At 43.7% G+C, this 13,447-nt stretch overlaps 1 non-coding gene across 1 annotated transcript; it reads right to left on the minus strand.

Moving 5' to 3' along the window:
* Positions 1-3,274: 3,274 nt before the first annotated feature.
* Positions 3,275-3,378, minus strand: LOC119865089. Its single transcript, XR_005375952.1, has one exon. It is a non-coding gene; the product is annotated as a U6 spliceosomal RNA (small nuclear RNA).
* Positions 3,379-13,447: the final 10,069 nt, after the last annotated feature.

Consider the following 13,447-nt stretch of genomic DNA (forward strand, 5'->3'; position numbering starts at 1 on the left):
TTTCCTTGTAAAGGCAGAGGTGGTTTACTGGCTTTGGGGTAAGTCTAACATATTGGGCCTTATACGTCCTTGGGTTCGGTAGGAAAGCAGAAAGATCAAGAGGAAGAGGTTGGTCGATGATTATTTTGCCCACAATCTGGAATTTTGTGTGGAATTGCTTGTCTATAATCAACAGGTAAAGTGTACAATGCAACTTTCTTAGGAATTGCATTGACTCTTAATTGCTCCCTTTTGTCATCCCTTCTGCGAAATGATTATATTTAATGGTCTCACATAACGTTGATAAATTTGTAATGGGGTCGGGCAGGGGATTAGGTACTTTGCCTCAAGAGGGAGGTTTTTCCAAGAGTGTTCTCCATCTAGGCTGATATTTGAAATCTCCAGAGCAATTTTTTTAATGTACGCATTCTCTGAACCAGCCTCCGTATATTCTCATTGCCTCTCTGAGGAGACTGAAGCACCAATATGGACGATAAAACTAGATTTTGCATGTGATATTAACAAAATAAGACTTGGAAAAAATACCTAAAATACAAATTAACATTGGTATTCTCAAAATTATGTCATTAGGAGGCCACATGCTTTTTCTATTGAGGCTTCCTTTGCTCCTAACCTTCTGTCTCCTTGGGAAAAATTTTGAGAGTCACTTCAGTCACGTGGAAAAATTAAATACCTGAAAAATCTTTCCTTTTTTAACAAAAAAAGTGACATTTGCCAGGTTCTACGATTTATATGAGATTTGGTACCTAAAGATTTTTAATATTTCTAAATGTCAAGTTCACCATTGAAGGATTATTTGCAGCTATTAAGCATATTCTAAAGAATGTAACACAGACCTTTAAGGGAGTTCCAAAGTTTTTAACAAGGCAATACTTTGGGATTAAGGCTTTCGCATGGGCCTGGCTACTTAGACGAAGCCTCTCCTCATTTGCTTGCATACGTTCAGGTCTCTAACTTGTACAAACTATGGAGGGTCTCACTCTATTCTGCATAAATATCACCCCTTGGGATTTTGTAACCAAGGACTCTGTGTATCCTACTCTGTTTGGGATAAAGGAATAGTATGACTTAAATTGCTCTCCCAGTCTTCACGGCATCCGTCCTTTATAGATTATTTACCAATCTAAGTCAGAATATCAGACCCTTGAGGGTTACATTTTTTTTCTCCTTAAGTATATTTTTCATCCTGTAGAATCACTGAGTGTTAACCCTATTTTATTGCTAATTATTCTCTGTCATATGTGAGACTTTCAAAGAAAAGTCTGGAGATGTTTAGGTGTTGTATGTCTTCACATTACTTTTTATAGGACAAAAGTGGCAAGGTTAGAATCATTTCTATCTTAAAATCAGTGAAATAGTCAGTGTTCATGTTTGTCAAAAGGCATGGAATTTAAGCCCCAGATGTGGTTGAGAACTTTACTGCTGATATAATTTTCCTTTAGTCTTTTCCTTAAAGAAAAAAAAAAAGTACAATCAAAAGAGAGATTGAAAAAAAATGATAGAAACTCCTAAAAAAAAATCCAACAATAAGAGTTGGTCATTGGCCCCATTTAACTGGTTGGGTTTATGGGTCACATTTATCAATATTCAGTTTCATAGCAGATGTGGAGGAAGTGAAACGTCTGGATTCCCAAAGAACCCAAGGACCGAGAAGCATCACATTTCACACACATGCGGGAAAACGGAGAGAGAAAAGATTTATGTAGATCTGAAAGCAATAAGGATGAAAAACACACAACTCAAGTCATCAAAATCACTGTTGAGAAGCCAGATTTCAATGCTTTGTGGAGTTTTCTTAATTGAGTTCCAGCATCAGAAAGCCGTGAATAGCAAGTATACACGTTAGTGCCCCAGCGATCTGCTGTCTCACCTGGTGGCGGACACTCCAAAATCATCCGTGCACAAAGGCATGCAGCCCATGTTCCTCTCTCTCCCTCTCAATCTCTCTTTTTCAAGACATTCAAAGTTTAGCTTCTTGTATCTTTTGCAGAAGGTCTTCTGTACCTTTTGTTCATTGAGCAAGGTTGACTGAACTCTTGCGGGCCAGCCTGGCCCCTAGGTAGGGTAGGAAATACGAGGAGAAGTTTGACAGGGAGGGAAAGAAACTCCAAATGGAGGGAATCACTAAAGATAGGAAGGGTATTGGAAAACTGTTGGAGCAAAATGGAATTTGGAGAACTCTTGCTGCCCTTCCAGCATCCACTCAACCCAGATGTACTCATTAATCCCTACTGTGCGCTTACGAGTGCCGGGCGTGCCGGAGAATATGACAAGAGCAAAACAGAACCTTCTAGTCTCACCAACCTTGAACTCCTCTTTTCAAGTCTTATGGTACCTTCTTTCCAGGCCCTCCTGAACCTATTCTTTACTTGCAGTCACCGATTCACACAGCTAGATACGAGGAGTCGTGTCTGCTCGTTTCCAACCGGGTTGACTACGTAACACAATTACAGACATCCTACTAATCATTTGAACCAGTTGTTTACCAGTACGGTTATTTTAAGGTCGGTGTGTGACTGCTGCTGGCAGGTTGATGAATAGAGGAGAACAGGAAATGAATGAAATCATTTATTAACATTGAAAATAACAATTTTAAAGGTGTAGGGTCCTGGGGTACATAGCACTTGGCTGCTGCAAATGAGGGAATGGGAATTTTCCAAAGAAAGAGCTTACCTGAAAGAATTTTCCAAAATTTTGTTTTGGTGTCATGGAAAAACACTAATTTCAAACCACTATTATTGATTGCTGGACACATCAAGAAGCACATGCTCACTAGGAACTACAACTTGAAAATTGTTATTCAAAATCACTGCAGTGCTCATCCTTGAGTATAACCTGAAAATACAAGAGGAAGAAAGGATGAAAAAGAATGAAATGGGTATTGTGCACCCTTCATATACCAGACCTGGTAATAAATGCTTTCATTAACACATTATTTATTTCATTGACACATTTCACAACAAACCAGTGAGTTAAGAGTTGCCAGTTTACCAACAGAAAAAATAGAGGCTTGGAAAAAGTCAAATAATTTGACTTAGGTCACACAGCTTATAGATAGTGTATTCCTGAAACCAGGATTCATGTCTTTCTAGCAAACTGCAAAGCCCTGACTCAAAGTAGTCTTCAATAAGAGGACTTAGATTAGGGCGTGAAAGTTTTGGGGGGAAATTCAGAATATTTCTCACTAAATAACCATTTAAGAGATGTTAACCTCTTCTATCACAAATATTTTATTTATTTATTTATTTATTTATTTATTTATTTATTTATTTATGAAAATATGGAGCATGTCAGGAGTTTGCATGTCAACCTCGCACAGGGGCTGTGCTAATCTCTGTGTCACTCCAATTTTAGTATATGTGCTGCCAAATTGAGCACCAAATCACATTTAACTTCAATCTGATAAATGGTGTATTGATCTTATTTTCCTTGAGATATGTGATCTGAGCTGAGAGTATTATTGAAAATTGAAAAACATTTTGCTTGGACATGACCTACTGCCCGGCCCTTCGCTTTTTCCTGCGACTCTGTATTACTTTGGGAATGAGCAGTGACCAGGAGGTTAGTTGGTGGAGAGAGAGATGGGTTGAAAATTATCACTAAAAAGGCCAAAGGATTTTATCCTATGGAAATAATCAAATAAGTGACAACTTATGAGTAAGGATGTTCACGCAGTATGATTTCCAGTGGCAAAATTTAGCAGTACCCAAAAGTCCCATACAAGAGTTTATATGATTAAAAAACTCCTTTGTACAATGGAAATGCTTTTGGTAGTTAAAAATGGTGGTGTGCTGCTGGGTGATGGATACGTGGGGGTTCATTATCCTATCCTGTTTTGTGCGTATTTGAAATTTCCCATAATAAAAAAGTTTTATTTTTACTTTTTAAAGATTTCTTTATTTATTTGAGAGAGGGGAGGGGCAGAGGGAGAAGGTGAAGCAGACTCCCCACTAAGCAGGGAGCCCGATGTGGGGCTCGATCCCAGGACCCCTAGATCGTGATCTGAGCTGAAACCAAGAGTCAGATGCTTAACTGACTGTGCCACCCCCCGCCAATAAAGTTTTTTAAATATTGACCATCTTAAAGATAATTTTGTGACCTCTTATGTGGAAAAAGCAGATTATTAGATGTAGTCCCTTGCTGGGACTCCAGAATCCTTGTGATTGTCCATCTGCATTTCCCTCCCTTTCAAGTATGTGGGAGGATTATACTCCCCTGTCCCCTAGCAGTTGAGCAAGACCATATAAGTGGCCAATAGAGGTGATGTGTCCCTTTCAGGCTGGAGCAACTCATTGCCAGCGTGTGACGGACTCTCCAGCCCCCTGGATTCTCCACCTCTCCAACTTAAGACATTCCAAGTGGTAGAGCCTCTGCCGAATAAGGCCAACATCAAAGAGCTCCCGGCAAAGTAGAGGGAACAGGTAGTGTGAGCGAGAAGTAAACCTTTAGTGTCTATAACCACTGAGCTGTTGGCCACCGCGGCATTGCTTAGCGTATCCTGATTGGGGCACGATGTAATTTAACAAGAACACTCAGCTGGCCCCCCTTCTCTGTAAAGTCTTTATGCAAACTGCATTTTCTGAGTAGCTTCTCCACTTAAGTTCATACTTAAAAAGTCAAAACTCAAAAGGATGCAACTCAACTCAAAAGGATGAGTGAGCGATAATCACAATGTAAATCTATACAATACTGTCACTCATGCGTATCATCACATTTTGCTCTTATTCCAACTTGGAGAAAGGTAAAACTCCGATTATTGACAAACTGAGGTCTAGAAGAAGTAAGTGATCTTCTCGGGATCAAAATCACACAGCCGAATCATAATAGCTTACAACTTTCTGTGGTCTTTGCCTGTGCTAAGCGTCTTCATGTTTTATTAGATTTGACTCTCACAACAACCTTGCAAGATCAACTGGGTCATGATTCCCCTTCTACAGGTGAGGAAAAAGACAAAGAAACATCTATGGATTTTAATGAATTCATTCAGTTAACATTTGCCCAATACCTGCTAAGTCCAGGCACTGCTGTATGCACTAAGAATAGAGTACTGGACAGATAAAGCCCCTTCTCATAAAGCTTACACATGGGGGGGTGGGGCATGGGGAGAGAATGATGTCTATCAGAAGCCTCTAAAGCCCCCAACAGCTCCTCAGCCATACCTCTGAGTTGAGCCGCTCCCTGAGGGCTTCCATCACTTGGCGCTGAGAGCATGCCACCTCAAAGATGAACCTAGACATCTTTGTTTTCTGTCCCTGGGATATTTTGGCCTATAAGCATCCCAGGTGTGAGCAAGGAATTAAGACCCATGGATACAAACTTCTACCAACAGGAGATGGGAGCTGATAGATAAGACTCTCAATTCCCCGTGGAGACAGGCAAATAATGAGAAGTTTAATGAGCAATTATGTTAAGTGCTATCATGAATAAAAAGCAGGGTGCAAGGGTAGAGAGGGATCCTAGGGCAGGGATGGCTCTCTTTGTAGGCCGGATGTTCAAGAAGGACCTCTCTGGGGTGGTGGATGGTGGACTGATGACAAGGAGGCAGTCCTGTAAAAATCTGGGGCTAAGGCTGGGGAGGAGGGTTTCAGGCAAGTGGAACAGTCGGCGCAAAGGCCCTAATGAGGAAACAGACATGACTGAGAATAGTAGGTGAAGAAGCGGAAGACAAAGTCGAGGCCAGATCAAATTGATCTCGTTTGATTTGTTGATAAGGAGAATCAGAAATTTTCATTGTGATGGGCTGCACGCTGGGGAGTGATAGATTGAGTGGCGTCTTCCAAGTCACTTCCTAACCTTTGTATCAAGACATGGAGTCAGTTGCCAGAACCAAGACCCAACTTGACAAAGGCAGAAACTTATTTCTGTGTCATAGAACCATCCAGGGATATAGTAGCTCCATGGTGCTGGGACTTCAGAATCCTTGTGATTTTTATTCCTTCCACAAATATTTATTGAGTACTTATTATACACACAGTAGTGAAAAAATATGCATATATATATATTGTTCCCCACATTCAGCTTACATTCTTGTGGGGGAGGCATAGACAGTAGACAAAACTATAAATTATAAGGTATGTTAGAAGGTGGTAGGTGCTAAGAACAAAGCAAGCGGGTAATGAGGAGGTGGGGATAGAGGTGGGGTTGCGATTTTAAATCGAATTTTCAGGGTAGGCCTAGTTAAGAAGCTAACATTGAAACAAGCAACATCAAGTGTGCAAGTTAACGTGTGGTTATCTGAAGGAAGATCATTAGGCAGAAGGAACCACCGGGCCAAGGCCCCGAGACCAGAGTATACCAAGTGTGTGGGGAGCAGCAAGGAGCTGCTAACAGCTGGAGCAGGGCAGTGGGAGGAAGTGGTAGACAGACTCAGGGAGGTAAAAGACCCCCATCTGAAGGTCCTTCTGGGCTATTGCTATGACTACTCATCTCTGATTGGGGTGGGAAGCATTGGGAGGGTTTGGAAGGGGGTGAATTAAATGACTTATGAGTTAAAAAAAAGTCACTCTGGCTTCTCTATGGAAATAGACTGATGGTAGGGAATGGGGTGGGGAGTAGGATAAATGCTGTGAGGTCATAACCAGCTCCCGTGTAATCCAGGTAAAGGTAATGGCACTGGCACCCGTAGAGATGATGGGATATATCTGAAAGTAGAGCCAGTGGGATTTGCTAGTGGATCGGCTCTTTCTTGGACGGGATGAGGAATCAAAGATAATCCTAAGATTTTTAGGCTGAGCAAGATGGAGTCTTAAGGAAGGATGAGGCTACAATACTCACTAGGCAAGACTGCAGATGGGGCAGGTGGCGCCATCACCAACGAGGAGGTTGTCCTCATCCCTGTGATCCAATATACGCAGTGACTCCATTCGGACCCACATTCCTACGCGGAAAGAGAGGAAGCGAAGGATCTTCCTTTCATTTTAAAGGCACACATCTGATGATGCTCACACGTCTTCCGCTCCTTTGGCCAAAATCTTGATGCCTGGTTTCGAGGATGACTAAGCAAAGTCGCCTTCAGCTGGACAGCCATGAGCTCAGCTAAAACTGGAGCGTTCTCCTCATAAGAGCAAAGGGGAGAACGGAGAGCAAAGGGGAACCATTTGCAGTCTTGGCCCGCGACCCCCTTGCCTTCCCAGCCAACATCCAAACACAAGTCTTCTGAGTCTTGCTCCAGGGCCCTTTCTCCTCCAAAGACCTTCCAAACAATTTTTTCTTATTTAAACAGTGAAGCATTTATCACAAATCCTATGCCCGATGCCCGGTGGAGTACCGGCTGCAGTAAGGACTCAGGCCAACTCCCCATTCCTTTACCCAACAAACATCATGTGTCCACCTGCAGTGATCAGGACTATATAACAGGGGGTGTGGGAAAAACAAAAATTCGTACGACATGGTCCACATCCTCAAAAAAAAAAAAAGTGGCAAAGGAGGGAGGAACGGACATTTGCATGATGAATTCTAATCAAAGGCAGAATTAAATTAAAGCAATAATAATAAGCAGGGACAGGGGTGGTTAGTGGGCCACTGTGTCAGTGGGCCGGTGAAGAATAAGAAAAATATTGGTAGACCAGAAAGGCAAGGGAGGGCCTTGCAGCCCAGAACACAGATGTCGGGGGCGATGGGGAAATGCACATAGAATTTAAGGAAGGGTGAGATGTCCAGTGGGCTGGGGCATCGCCCCGAGTGCACGGAGGGACCTAAGATGATATGAGGCTGGAGTGATGACCTGGGGTCACGCAGTGACAGCCTGAAATCCCTCATGAAAGTGTTTATACTTCATTCTGCAGGTGTTGGGAGCCATTAGGGTTTGTGAATCAGGGAGTGACTAGGTCTGACGTGGGTTCAGGGCAATTACTCTAGCAGAAAGGGGGCTTGGTGGGCGGAGAGAGCATGCCTTGAGGAAAATTATCTCCCCTGCCCACCTTTGGGAACGCCTGCCCTTGAGACTGTCAGCTGCTCACTTTTCAAGCCCACGGTGTCTCTGCTGAGCTTTTCAGGGTGTTCTGGACTTTCTGGAATTTGATGGTCTTCAGTGCTGCAGACAGGAGCCACCCCACATATCTACATTGTGCCCGGAGAATCTGGAGGGAGCAAAGCATCCCACATAATGCCTGGGGAATTAGAGGACTGGAAGATATTTCCCATAGCCCTCGGGCAAAGATGTGGCCCTGGGCAGCCCCTCCACGTGAGCTCATGTAAAAAGCCAGCACCTCTAGGATTTGGCAGATGGTCTGGTCTGGCTACGTATGCCAGGGCCCATGGCGCTCTCGTGAGTGCCTGGGGCAGAGGTTCTGGGCTGGTTCCCGCTGTCAGGGCGCCCTCGTCCAGGGCTTTATCCCCCATCAGGAACCGCAAACCATCCTCCTCACCCGATAGAGTCTCGTGTTCCTACTAGTTTGGGCCCAGCGGTTGGGCTGAGAAAAAAACGGACAAGTATTGTTTCGAGTACCTAACCCCAAAACCTAAAGCGCTATTTCCAGTCAAATTATAGAATCAACAGAGTCTCGTAAAGATTTTAGGGTTTATCTGGTTCCAATTATACAATCTTCAGAATTTAAATTTTGGCTCTGTGAAAGGTACAAGCGCTTAGACCAGTTGTTGTCTTGGGTTCCACAATAGTAAAGATGTATTAGGTACGTTATTCATTCACCCAACAAAGGGAGGGACAAAACCCATGCGAGGTGCTCAGAGGCCGTCGACTACCCGTATGTGTCCGTGTATGTCCTCAATTCCTTCCTCCACTGCCCTCAACATCCTTACTATTGATTTGGCCTATTTGGCAGTTTCAGCCCTCTGTTTCCGGACTTATTCAACAGCCTGAATTTGATTTTAGGGGAAAGTAAAAGAAACTGTAAGTCACACAGAGACTCCTCTCTGCTGTCTTGCCTCCACCCCAGTCTGCGCCTCACCTGGTACGAACATCTGCTGAAGCCCAAGTTCTTGCTTCACCGTCTGTGTTCACTGGAGAGACTTCCCCCGGCCGGGGCCCCGGGACCGGTAATCACGGGCAGGCAGCACGGAGACCCTTGACGGGGCCTGGAAATGAATTGCCTTGGTGAAAAACACGCCCAACCTCAGCCATAAATTACCCTGACAGTAGCAACCAACTGCGGAAAACCTGGTTCAAATAAAGATTCCTTTGCCCCATGTTAGAGTTTCACATCTTCCTGGGGCTAATGCCCTGGAAGGAGCCCATCGCCCTTGTCATAAGAAGATTTTATGCTCCCGAAGTACTGCTTCACCGTTGAAGCGCATCCTGGCCGGAGCAGTGCGCACGCTCCACAGAGAGTTGCCATCAGAGTGACAACCTTGGGCAAGACACTTCTGTTTACAAAGCCCTTCCTCGCTGATGCTTGTTCTCGGTGTGGAGAGAAGACAGATTGCAGTTGGGCTTGGGATGTAATCTAGATGCTTCTGCAAAATTCCAATTCTTTAAGTCAACGTTCTACAGATGATGAGCACTTAGCGCATCAAACTGTTGCCTACGCTGCCAGCCCACCTAGAGAAGCACTGCCCTGGGGCCTGGAGGCCTCGAGCTGTGCCAGCCCGTACGGTGGTCGCATGTGGTTACCAAGTCCTTGGAACGGGCTGGTCTGAATTGAGACATCCTGGAAGGGCAAAACACACACCAGATTCGGAAGACTTGCTATAAAAAAAGTCTTAAAATCTCCTTAATAATTTTTATGTTTATTGCATATTGAAATGATATTTTAGATGTGAGTCGAATAAGATGTATCATAATTAATTTCACCTGTTTGTTTTTACGGTTTAAAATGTGGCTACCAGACTCTTCAAAGCTACCAGTGTGGTTTGCATCATATTTCTGTTGGAACTGTGTTGCTCTGAAGGCCCATCTTCGGAGGGGATGAACTAGTTGGAACCTCCTTAACCCTTCTTTAATTGGTAAGGGGACATGCCTCTTCCTAGAATGACAGTGCTGGGAGTCACTTTAATAGAATCCAGGAGGCAGACTGGAGTTGTCCCGATAAATGCCTGATTTTTCCCTTTGTCCAGAACTAGGACCAAGAGAAGGAGGCCACTGTGGGTGTCTCTGCCTTGAGAAAAAAGCCACAGAAGAGATTTGAGAGACTCCCATGTCTTGAAAGAAAGTGAAAATAGAGCAGCCACACACGTGACCGCAGGATTGAGGCCTGGCTGGGCACAGAATTCAGCCATCTCCTTGGTCACCAGGATACCCAGGAGTTGTTCCATCATCCAACTGCCCCGCTGAAGAAAACATGCAACCAGGAAAATCAAGAAAGAGCCTTACTCTCCTCAGCTCATGCTGTGACAATCTTCTCTGGCCAGCGCAGATGAGGCCCTCACAAAGCATCCTTGGTACTTGACCCTGTTTAATCCAATGGCTCGATGGGTCTTCTTGCATAAACTTGGCTTCCTGCTTCTATCCTGGTGCTGGCCAGACTAACTCTTTTAAGATTAGATCAAGTCAACCCTCTACCAGAGCCTCCCTGTGACTCCTGGTTAGCCTCAGAGTAGAAGCTAAGGCTCCCACAGTGGCTTGTGAGACCCCACATCACCCCCCTAAGCTTAGCTCCTACTCCTCTCCCCCAGCTCACTCACCTGGCCATGCCCAGCTCTGGCCTTTCCCTCGGAAAGATGAGAGCCCTCTCTCATATTGACGTGCTCGACTGCCTCATCTTCTTAGACATTGCTCACATTTTGCTTTTGTAGTGAGTGCTTTCTGACCACTCAGTTGGAATTTCTACACACCCTCTCGCAGGTCCAATATCCTATATACCCTTCTGTATTTTTTTTTCTTTTTTCATAGCACTTCCTGTCTTCTAAAGCACCATAACATTTATTCATCTAATTGTCTGCTGTCTTTCTCCACTGGAATATAAATATAGCGAGGGTACAGTCTCTGCGTGTGTGTGTGTGTTTTGTTTATTGATGTATCCCAAGAAGCTAGAACTCAGTAGGTATTTATTTTTAACAAATGGAGGAATTTATATAATGTCCATTAACTTTTTCTTCCTGTTATTACCTTTCCAGGGCAAACCTATATTGCCTGGTGCTGAGAAGACCTCAGGAGCATCCCAAGTCATCTCTCTTCCCTGTAGCCTTTCCAGGTCCCTTGAGCCTCCTTCCATCCCTTTCTTTTCGAAAGAAGACATACCGATGAAAAAATGCTCAACATCACTCATCATCAGGGAAATACAAATCAAAACCACAATGAGATACCGCCTCACACCTGTCAGACTGACTACTATTAACAACACAGGAAACAACAGGTGTTGGAGAGGCTGCAGAGGAAAGAGAACCGTCTTACACTGGTGCAGCCGCTCTGGAAAATAGTATGGAGGTTCCTCAAAAAGTCAAAAATAGAGCTACCCCATGACTCAGCAATTGCACTAGTAGGTATTTACCCAGAGGACACGGAAATATTAATTCAAAGGGATTACATTCCCCCTGATGTTTATAGCAGCATCGTCCACAATTGCCAAAGAATAGGAAGAGCCCAAGTGTCCATCAACTGATGAATGGATAAAGAAGATGTGGTCTATATACAATGGAATATTCCTCAGCCATAGAAAGAATGAAATCTTGCCATTTGCAATGACATGGATGGAGCTAGAGGGTATTATGCTGAGTGAAGTAAGTCAGTCAGAGAAAGACAAATACCATATGATTTCACTCATATGTGGAATTTAAGAAACAAAACCAAGGAGTAAAGGGGGAAAAAAAAGGCAAATCAAGAACTGGATTCTTAACTATAGAGAACAAACTGATGGTTATCAGAGGGACGAGGTTAGGGGGATGGGTGAATGGGTGATGGGGAAGAAGGAGGACACTTGTGATGAGCACCGGGTGACGTATGGAAGTGTCGAATCACTATATTGTGCAGCTGAAAATAATATTGTGCTATATGTTAATTAACTGGAATGAAAACTAAAAATTAAGAAAAAATCCAGTAGATACTTGCCAATAGCCAACGTCAGTAAAATGCAAACGTTTGGCAAATGCTGGCAAATGGATAGTTTAGGGCGGACTCCTCTAGCAGGCCCCTGAGGTGTACACAGCTCTTTAACTATAGAGTATTTAGGTTTTTTTAAATAATAAATTTATGTTTTATTGGTGTTCAATTTGCCAACATACGGAATAACACCCAGTGCTCATCCCGTCAAGTGCCCCCCTCAGTGCGCGCCACTCAGTCACCCCCACAGCCTGCCCTAGAGTATTGAGTTTTAAACCTGTAGGTAATAGAGAATCATTGAAACGTTTTAGTAAGAGAGAGTTGTGGTAAGAGTGGTTAACCGAGTGAGCCACCCAGGTGCCCCTCACTGTGTGTTTTAAAATTCAAAACTTTCTTGTTTAGTCACTAAGGAACTAATAAAAGGGTTGTGTGATTGTTCTACCTTAAAAGTGGTAACAGAGAAATTTTTTTTTTTTTTTTTTGCTTTTGCAAATGAATGGTTTGGTTTTCTTTCATCAGAGGATGACAACAGTAAAATCTAATATATATATATATATATTTTTTTTTTTTATGTAATAGAAAAGCTTAATTCAGTGTCCTATTATGATAGTTACCTTCCTACCTGTATCTTGGAACTTTTGGGGAATGGGGAACTAAGCCCTACCACCTGGAGGGAGGAGAATCAAAGAATTTGTGGGCATCAGTTAGAACAACACAGTAATTAATAAATATCTGGGAGGGAGATCTTCTGAGGCTACTAAAGCGTTTTTCAGACTCTAAATGCAATTCTTCCTCCCCCAGGCAGATTTTTTAAGGAACAAGGATTTTCCTCCTTGGAATTTCTCACCACGGCGTGTCTATCAGCACATGCCCATCTTTGTTTACTAGGATCTACCTGAGACACGCACTCCCTGTTTGGCACGGCCCAGTGGCTGTGTAACGGCCAAACTTCTTCCTACCCTACTACTGCTTTTCAGTCCGATGGTCAAGACACACCGGATCTAGCCCTTACCTCCCATTTCACAGCCAATCAAGTACGTCCTTGTGCATTTGTGTCTCTCACGGGCGTGCGTGTGTGCGTGCGCATGTGTGTAGTACTCTACTCTTGCATCCTTTTTAGATCTAGGTTGTCTTGGATGTCGGAGTCAGCTGGACTTCCGTCCGACGCCCAGGACAGCCAGATACAGTTGGAGGCATTGGGTAAGTCATTTAATCTTTCCAAACCTCAGGTTTCTTAGCGATCAAGTAGAAATGCGTACACCCGAATATCCCCATTGTTGTGAGGATTCAATTAATCCATAGAGGCAAAGCCCCAGTAAGAGTGTGTAGCCCACGGGGGAGCATATTAGCTGTGGTTTCCTCACCACGACCAACCACAGTCAGCACCCCAAACCTTGACTGGTCTACGCTTTCATACATCTTCTGGAGCTGTTGGTTTTCACACTGTAGTTGGTGGAATCCTTGGGGGCCATCTGAAAAAAAAAAAAAGTATGGAGGGTTTTTTGGAGAGACCTC

The sequence above is a fragment of the Canis lupus genome, chromosome 21 (genome assembly GCF_011100685.1).
Source record: "Canis lupus familiaris isolate Mischka breed German Shepherd chromosome 21, alternate assembly UU_Cfam_GSD_1.0, whole genome shotgun sequence".
Taxonomy (NCBI): Eukaryota; Metazoa; Chordata; class Mammalia; order Carnivora; family Canidae; genus Canis; species Canis lupus.